Source organism: Benincasa hispida, chromosome 9 (genome assembly GCF_009727055.1).
Source record: "Benincasa hispida cultivar B227 chromosome 9, ASM972705v1, whole genome shotgun sequence".
NCBI classification, from domain to species: domain Eukaryota; kingdom Viridiplantae; phylum Streptophyta; class Magnoliopsida; order Cucurbitales; family Cucurbitaceae; genus Benincasa; species Benincasa hispida.
In genome coordinates, this window is record NC_052357.1 from 1,964,727 (window position 1) to 1,973,743 (window position 9,017).

Here is a 9,017-nt window from a genome sequence, read left to right on the forward strand (position 1 = left end):
GAGCTTACAAGTTAAATTCCTCTACCATAGTCCATACACATTGTCAAAAAATAAAAAAATCTCAAAATTTAATATATATTTGTAAGCCCTTGGTCTTGAATCCTCCTAAGGAAGGAATTAAAGTAATTAATATGGTTTAAGGTCAGGATTATTAATTAAAGGATAATTAAAGCTAAGGCTTAGTTTGGAAACAAAAAAGAGAAAAGGAAGAAAATGGAAGAAAATGGAATTTTAGAAAATGAAAAGAAATTTAAAGAGGAATAAATTAAAAAGAAAAAAGGAGAAATAAATAAATAATAATAAATAAGTAAGTAAATAAATAATAATAATATTAAATAAATAAATAAATAAAGAGAAGGGGATAAGGAAGAAAAAAAAAAAAAAGAAGAGCGTTTTGCTAAGTCAGTGATAACCATTTTCTGAAGCAAACCTTTCAATTTCTTTCAGGAAAAATAGAGGGTTGAGTGGAGAAGTGTTTCGGGAAATACCGGAGCTTTCGGTGTTGAAGGAGATGGTGAAAACAGGGAAAAATTTGAGGTGAGTCTGCTGTTCGGAAAGATTGAGCAAATTTCAGTGTTTTGAAGATTTCGAGCTGTAGAAAACGATTTAGGATCTGAAATTTGGAGGTAAGCTAGTCAACACAATCCTTAACAATTCTTATGAAGGATAGTTGAGTTAATTCTGATTGGAAACAGCTGGAATGATAGGAAAACAAAAGATGATCAGATCTTCGGACAAACCTGAGCAAGCTGCAGTGTTTTGAGAATACCAGGCTGTAGAAAAGGAATCAGAAGCTTAAATTTGAGGCATTAATTTAAGACGGTTTCCAAAATTTTTTATGAAGTATTTTTTGCTAATTTTAGTTGGAAGTTGATGAATTCATAGGAAATTCGAAGCTACTCAGGAATTCGGTCAAAACAGAGCAGTGGAGTGTTTTGTCGATTCCGCGAGTTTTAGAGCAAATCGGACACCCAAATTTTGAGGTTAGTTGATTCTAATTATAGGTAAAAGGTATATAAACGTTAATGAAAGTTTTTTTTTTTTTTTTGGCTGGAATTTGATGAATTTAAGTCTGAAAGTGCTGCTGGAAAACAGAGCCGAAATTGAAGTGGGAGGTTGAAGATGAAGTCTGACTGTCATTTATTGTCCGTCATCAAATTAGACTTTCAGGTTGACTTTGTAATTTTAGGATAATTAAGGTGTTTTTAAGTATGATTTGAGGTCTCGAGATTTATTTTCTAGGGGTTGGAACAATTTAAACGGTAAAAGTATAACCCAAATTTTGTATTTGAGTCTCAGGCCGAATGAGTGTAGGCAAAGCTTATAAGTCTGAGGATTTGTGAGTGACAAATGTTTTAGAAAACTAAATGCTTTCCATTAGATTTTATGTTGTGTTATCAAATGGTTTAGCTTTGTGAGTGACAAAACGTTTTAGAAAATTAAATGCTCTCAGTTGGATTTGATGACTTGTTTTTAAATGGTTTATCCTGCTTGACTATGACAATGTAATTGAATTTTTTGAATATAATTTCTATGTTTTTCTTACAACCACGCTATTATGAGATTTTATGAAAGTTGAAATTCTATTTTTGTGGTTTGATGACAATGACCTTTCGAGTTTTTATTATGATGACTTGAGTATGGAAAATGATGTTTAAAACCATGCTTTGTAAAAAGATATGAACCTTGTACCCTGGATTGTTGCAATGAAGATATTGATACCGAAGGATTAGGACAGAAGGTATCTGGAAAGGTCTTTGGGACCCACCGTAGTATACATAAAGGCTTTGGGCCGTGTGCTGGGATGCTTTGCCTTTTGGGGATGTTCGTTGTTACCGAAGGAGACGAAAACATATAGGGTTGTTCTTCACCATAATGCTAAAGGAGATGGAAGTAACCAGGGAAGACCTCTACGTGCACGTATGATTATTAACGACGCTGTTGGTGATGTAGAATTCTATCTCAATTAAGGTTTCGACATTGGGAGTGTGAGCATGAGGGGCTCCACCCAACTAAGATTAAAAAGGGTACAAGATTTTCGATATGTTTGTTCATAAAGCGTTTTCAAAGCTATTATGATATGTTTGATATTTTTATTATGAATTTAGTGAAAAACATGTTTAAACCCTGAAACTATGTAAATGTTTTTAGTTGCTATTCATTTTATGCATCTTTAAGTATATGTGTTTATAAATGCTTACTTTAAATAGTCATTCACTGGACATTCTAACTCATGTTTTCAATGGTTTTCTTTTTCCTAGGTAGTTGAAGAGTTTCAGGTGCTTAGCTTACACACGATCAGGTTGCCACTGCTTCAAAAGACTTAAGCTCCACCCTAGTGCATGTTTGTTTAAAGTTGAACTTAATGAATTTCTATTTAGAGATAGATGGAAATGTAGGTTTACAGATTGACAGTGATGTCATAAGAGGGTTGATGTCACAAGAAGGTTGATGTCTGCTGTCCTCACGCCTCTTCTTAGGTAAAGAGAGTAACGGGGTGTAACAATATGCCACATCAGTATGAAAATAATAATAAATTCATGAACTCAAAATGCAACCTAAGTTGGAAGTTAACCTAGTTTTTTTAGAAGTATTTCTTTATTTTCTTTTTATAAAAAGAGCATAATAAAAATATGATTCTATAAATTTTCTTACTTGTAATTTATAAAATGAAATCCAGCTAAGAGCATAGTTAAGTGATATACGTATACTACCTCCATCAAGATCGTATTTTCAAATCTTTATTACCTTAATGTTATATTAAAAAAGGATTTTACAATAAGATGGAGAATAAATGTTAAATGTAATTAAATCATTCGGTTACACATTGGTTTATTAATCTTCATAAGTTAGTGAAGGAGAGCTTAAATTCATTCATAAGTTATATTAGACCCATAAGTTATATTAAATTCATTCTTAAGTTATATTCAAATATTATATATTTAATCAGTCATTTATACTACTTATAAATTTATTCATTCATGAGTAGTAGATTCAATAACAAAATTATAAGGAAAAAAATAATAAATTGAAAAATTGATTGAATGAATTTAGAGTAGAAGTAATTAACTTTAAATGGATTTTGGTGTCCAAAGAGGCGTTACTCGAAAAAGTTCAATCCTATTAGTAAGAACAGAATGGTAGAGTTTGATGTCTTCTTCTTTGCCATTAAAAACGACGCCTATAGGTGTAGACAAAGATTGTAACTGTTTGTTCACTCCACATTCTTTAAGGCATTTGATTGTTATCGCTGACGATCGATGATTATCCAATACCTATTGAGAAGTTCTCTGAAAGAAACCATAATATTCACAAAAGGTTTCTTTTTCAGATTAAAAGAACTGGTGGACTCATATTTTTTCTTTTTCATTTAATTTTATCCCTTTTTTTTTTGTTACATCTTTCAACAATTCTTATCTTGTTCCCACGTCCTTTACATTTACTTTTTTTTTTAATATCTTTTCTTTCTTAATTTTTGTTGATAAAGCATTAATAAATTAAAATTTAAAACGAGTTCTTCACATAATAATTCCATGCTCTCTTACCTGCACATTTTCCACATAATAAATATGTATATTCCGTTTTTCTTTCCCCCAACTTTATTTTATTAGAGAGTTTAAAGTCTTCAAATAAAAATTAAAATTTTTTATTCTTCGTAAGAAAAACATTGAAATGTGATCAAATGAAGCGAATTTGAAATTCTATTTTGTTGGATGAAGAGATACAATTAAATTTTATGAATGTGAAATTATAAATTAGATTTTATGAAAGTCTTCAATTAGATTTTGTTGGATGAAGAGATACAATTAGATTTTAAAAATTTATGTTCTAAAGATTTTGAACGAAGTATATTGCATGAACCTCTAACTAGTTGCTATAAATTGAGTTTATGGGGAGTGTTAACTCTAGTTTTTTTTTTTTCTTTCTTTTTCTATTCTCTAGTGTGAGAACGGAGAAAAAGGTGTAAGAAATACAAAAATTTTGAGAGGCTATTGTTGTAATTGGGATTGATGAGGTAAATTTCTCTCTAATGAATCGTAATTTTTCTCTGGTTTTGGCAATTTTCAAGTAAATTCTTGTATTTCTTATTTTGTTGTTTTTATTATTATTTTTTCATATTCTTGTGTTATTTTGTTTTTTTAGTTTGTATTTATGTGGTGTGCCAAAATTTTAACCATAAAATTTTAACTTAATTTTATTTAACTATAACTTAAAAATAACTGATAGTATTAATATATTTTATTAGTTAAGTTTTCACTGACTATTGAATGGTTTAACTCTATATTGGGTTTAAGCTTTTTTCTTTTAATACAATATAAATATGAAAATTTGAACTTCTTATTTCAAGAGGATGAATAAATATCAATGATGACTAAGTTATGTTTATGTTGACATAATATTGATAATATAAAGTACTATATCAATTCAACTATGCTTAGTTTTTATAGTGATACACTAGTTAAAAGTCAAATATATGAATATCACTTATGAAATAAAAATGGCAATTTAAAAACATATGTAAATTTTTTTGTTATATTGATTTATTGTAAGAAAGGACAAAAAAATAACATACCTAGATAATAAAGTTGGATTCATCATTTAATAAGAATTCAAATTTATTGACAAATTAAATACATAACATATTAGGTTAGACATTTATTGAGATACTCATTTAACAAGTAAAATAACAAAAGAGATGCTTTTATAAATTTAAAAATCAATATAATCATATATAATTACTACTGAAGATTAAAAAATCAGCATAAGCATGAGAGTTTTCATTTATGTTATATTAAAAAAAAAAGAAACAAATAATAAAAAGACGGTTTGTTGAACCCAATATTGCAAAAGATAATGAATTTGTTGAACCCAATATTGCAAAAGATAATGAATTGTTTTCTCTTGAAAACATTAAAAAAAAAATTGTAACCACTTAGGCCTGTTTGATAACGTTTTTGTTTTTTGTTTCCTATTTCCTATTTTTCGTTTCTTGTTTTTTCTTCCCTAATTTTTAAGAACTAGAAATAGGAATATGTTTGATAACTATTCTTGTTTCCTATTTCTTGAAAAAAAAAAATAGAAACTTTTTTGATAACTGTTTCTTGTTTCTTTTTAATAATAATAAAAAATTAAAAAGATATGTTTCTGTTATAAATTTGAAGAGCACAACAGGAACACAGATGGTAAAAAAAATAATATTAAAATAAATATAATATAATAATAAAATAAACAAATATTAAAATAAATAAAACATAATATATAAATAAAATAAAATAAAATAAAATAAAATAACAAAATAAGAAATAAGAAAATTCTCAAATTTCTTCTCTTTCTCCAATTTGTAATGAATTTGCCCAATGTGCGTCTTTCAAAACCTACCAATGCCACTATTTATAGGCAATTTGGCAACTAGGATTACATGGACGCTATTTACTAGACACATGGATAACACTTTGAAAAATTAGGGCATATGGTCAATGGACAGAGCATCTAATAGACATCTATTTTTTTTAATATTTATAATACTCCTCCTTAGATGCCAATTATATATATATGAAATATGTCTGGTTAAAACCTTATTAGAAAAAAATCCATTGGGAAAAAATCCTAAATCCTTCACTAGAGAACATCACTATATTTACTAGAGTACATATTCCATATAATCTAATATTCTTAAAAAAGATACAATATATTTACTCCTGTCATGAAAACATCATTTGAGATCTCTGAGTTGCCATATTTCAACGTTGTGTACCAATTTTTCAAAGGTTACGGTAGATAATATTTTTGTAAATAAGCTACCAAGTTATCTTTCGAACAAATCCGTTGTACAGTAACATTTAAGATCATGAATGTAAAAAAACTTTAATGAAATATATTCTATTTCTTTAATATATTCTCCATTTAGGTAAGAAATTAAATTTACCTTAGGTGGATGGTTATATATATATCTCTTAAAAGGGTTAATTTTCATCTTCAGCCACAAAAAGCCCCATCCCTTCTTCTCTTTTTTACTTTCACGCACACACAATAGAAAGAGAAAGGAAAATCTCTCAGTCCTATTTCACGAGCCGCCTAGGCTCACCGCACGCCACCTCTCCGGGCCACACGAAATCACCGCCGCATCCCCGAATCGCCATTTAATCACGCTGTTAGCGTCAGTAGATTGGGTTGTCGGGCAGATGCAAGTCCATTCGGTCGCCGCCCCCCAGTTAATCGTTGGTGGTATTGAGATCTTGTCGCCGATCCTGCCGTTCTCCACACACTGATTTGCATTCCGCCAACGTTGCCCTGCGCCGCCGCCGTAAGTTGTTTCACTGGACTTGGGATTTGGGTTAGATTTTAGAAGTTTTGTTGAGTTTCCATGGTTGGATGTTGAATGCCCATTGTGTTTGGCCTAATTTAATGTTTACCCACTTTGGTCAGATTCTGATTCGTTTTTGGAAGGAGTTTCGTAGGTAAAAGCATGTTGTCTGGCAGTTTCAAAGATCGATTTCGGTGAGTTTTCATGGCCTCTCTTGAAGGGTTTGATTGTTTTTAGAATGCCTATTGATATGGTTTAAGTTTTGGTCCAAGATTTAAATTACCCACAATTTTTTGGATATTGGATTTAGGAATTTGAGATTATTAAGCAAGCTGTCCAACGGAGTTTGGGATCGAATTTGGGCAATTTTGATAAGCATTCAAGGTGTAGGACCCTTTTGTTGGATATTTGGGTTAATTTTTGGGATTGGTGTTCTTGATTGCCCAACAAGTTTTTTGCTTAAAAACTTTTGATCTTTGTGTTTGAAGGTTAGATTGGAGTTTTTGGAAAGTATTGGGATGCTATCCAGTAAGTTCAAGACTGATTTCAACAAGATTTTGGTAAGGATTTGAGGTTTTATGGTCAATTGGAATTTGAAGGATGTTGTAATCTAAGTTCATAATCATTAGTTGTGGCATATGTTAGGTTGGGTTGCTTGATTGATGTTTTGAAATGGTTTTGGAACAAACCACGTGTTGGGTAAGTAGTTTAAATTTTTGTAGAATAAATTTGTGATTTAGAATATGAAGCTAAATGTTAAAAATTAATTTATGGTTTATGCTTTAGAATTTGATTCAAAATATGTGGAAACTAGAAGGGTTGGTTTGCTTGAATAACAATGTTTAGGCCTAAATTCAGGTAAATTACCTACTGCTGGTTTGCCCTCGAACTCAAGTATGTGTTAAGAATTGGTTTCTATTTTGGGTTGAAATATTATGTCGTGTGTTTTGAATTGGTGGGGAGTATGGAAGCTTATGTTTATGCTATGGAATTTCGATATTTTGTATTGTTGCAGTGTTTGATTGATGGATTAATCATGAGACCGTTCTAATCCCTAAGCATGATTTAAGACTTTGATTGTATGCTTATGCCTATGTGAGATTGATAGTGATTGTCAGAGTTTTTATCGGGCTATGCATATTGCATGTTGTGAGTCTTTAGGTTCATACCTTATGCCTATGTTATGGTGTTCCCTTGGGGTTACCACTTATGCTTATGACTGTGTCTCTCCAGGGTTGACCTATGAAAGCGTACCTTTGGGTTTGCCCCTTATGCTTATGCCTATACCTACGCCTATTCCCAAGTGCCTTCGGGTTCGCCCCTTGTCTTATGAAATGGTTATAAGAAACAATATTATGTTTTGCAATGGTAAAGAGTGGTGGTATCACAACAAATTCTTTCACAAGATATGTACATAGGTACAAACTTAAAGTTCCCTTAGGATTATGAAAGGGAAGAATGAGAGACTATGATTTTATTAAAGGTTGCTACATATTGAAGTCATATGCCTTAAGGGGAATTTTGAATGGATTAGTAAGTCATAATCATTCTAGTGGTATTAGAGATTGGTGGTTTGAGTAAAGCGTTATGTTTTGCTTCTTCATGTAACGTGCCTAAAGAGGAAAAACAAAATTCTAATAGATATATAAGTGATTATATGAAAAACACCTTATAGGACCATGGTAAGATGATTTTGGCAAGGAAGTCAAGATGGTTGGAAATAAAGTTGGCTTAAAATGGGAGTAAATAAATGACTGATCATGCTAAACCATTTTGTATATGAACATGAGCTATAAGATGTTTAACACTTATTCCAATTGACATACAATAATTATCAAAAGCTTGGAATGTAACTTCACTATCATTATCAAGACAATGCTCTTAATTGTATAATCAGGAAATTGTGCTTTTAATTTAATTATTTGAGCAAGTAATCTTGCAAATGCAGTATTTTGACTTGATAATAAGCACATGTGTGACCATTTGCTAGATGCATCTATTAATATCATAAAATAACTAAATGGTCCACTTGTTCTAAAAATGTAGGTGATTTAGTCCTCATTTTAGCTTGTGATGGTCTAATTATCAATTTTTTTTCAAAGCAAGCATCACATAGTTCATTAGATTGAAGAATCTTATGGTTCTTCAATGGATATCCATTTGAATTCTCAATAATTCTTCTCATCATTATAGATTTTGGATGACCCAATTAGTCATATGCCAAATTGTAAATATGTCTAGATTTATGAACTTCAGGTTCATTGTTGCATATGTTTCAATTACTCGTATATGAGTATAATATAATCAAGAAGATAAAACAGACAACTCTTCCAATATACATTTTTCATTTAAGACAGTGGATATGATATATAGATATTCCACATTTTTCTTACTATTGGTCTCAATATGATAACTGTTACAACGTATATCTTTAAAAATAAATACATTTATCTTTAATTGACTAGAGGACAATGCATTGTCAATTAGGAAAAATAATATTTGCTTTTTCAAAATCTTCAATTAGGTTTGTAGAATTTGATTTCGTATTGACTTTTGCTTCCAGCATTGTCAATTTGGAAAAATATTTTTTATTTGTAAGTATTGTATGTGTAGTTGCACTGTCTGCCTAGCATAGATCTTCTTTACTCATTTTCGAGTCACCCAACATATGAAAATGATCAAGATTTTTTCATAAAAGAAAATAACTATAATA

General features: G+C 30.3%; 1 long non-coding RNA gene across 2 annotated transcripts; it reads left to right on the top strand.

Moving 5' to 3' along the window:
- The first annotated feature begins 351 nt into the window (after window positions 1-351).
- LOC120085109 lies at window positions 352-2,546 on the top strand. 2 transcript variants are annotated; one of them, XR_005483814.1, is made up of 3 exons: window positions 352-626; window positions 708-2,027; window positions 2,262-2,546. It is a non-coding gene; the product is annotated as an uncharacterized LOC120085109 (long non-coding RNA). The 2 variants fall into 2 exon arrangements; XR_005483813.1 differs by having other exon boundaries at window positions 708-2,546.
- The last annotated feature ends 6,471 nt before the right edge of the window (window positions 2,547-9,017 follow it).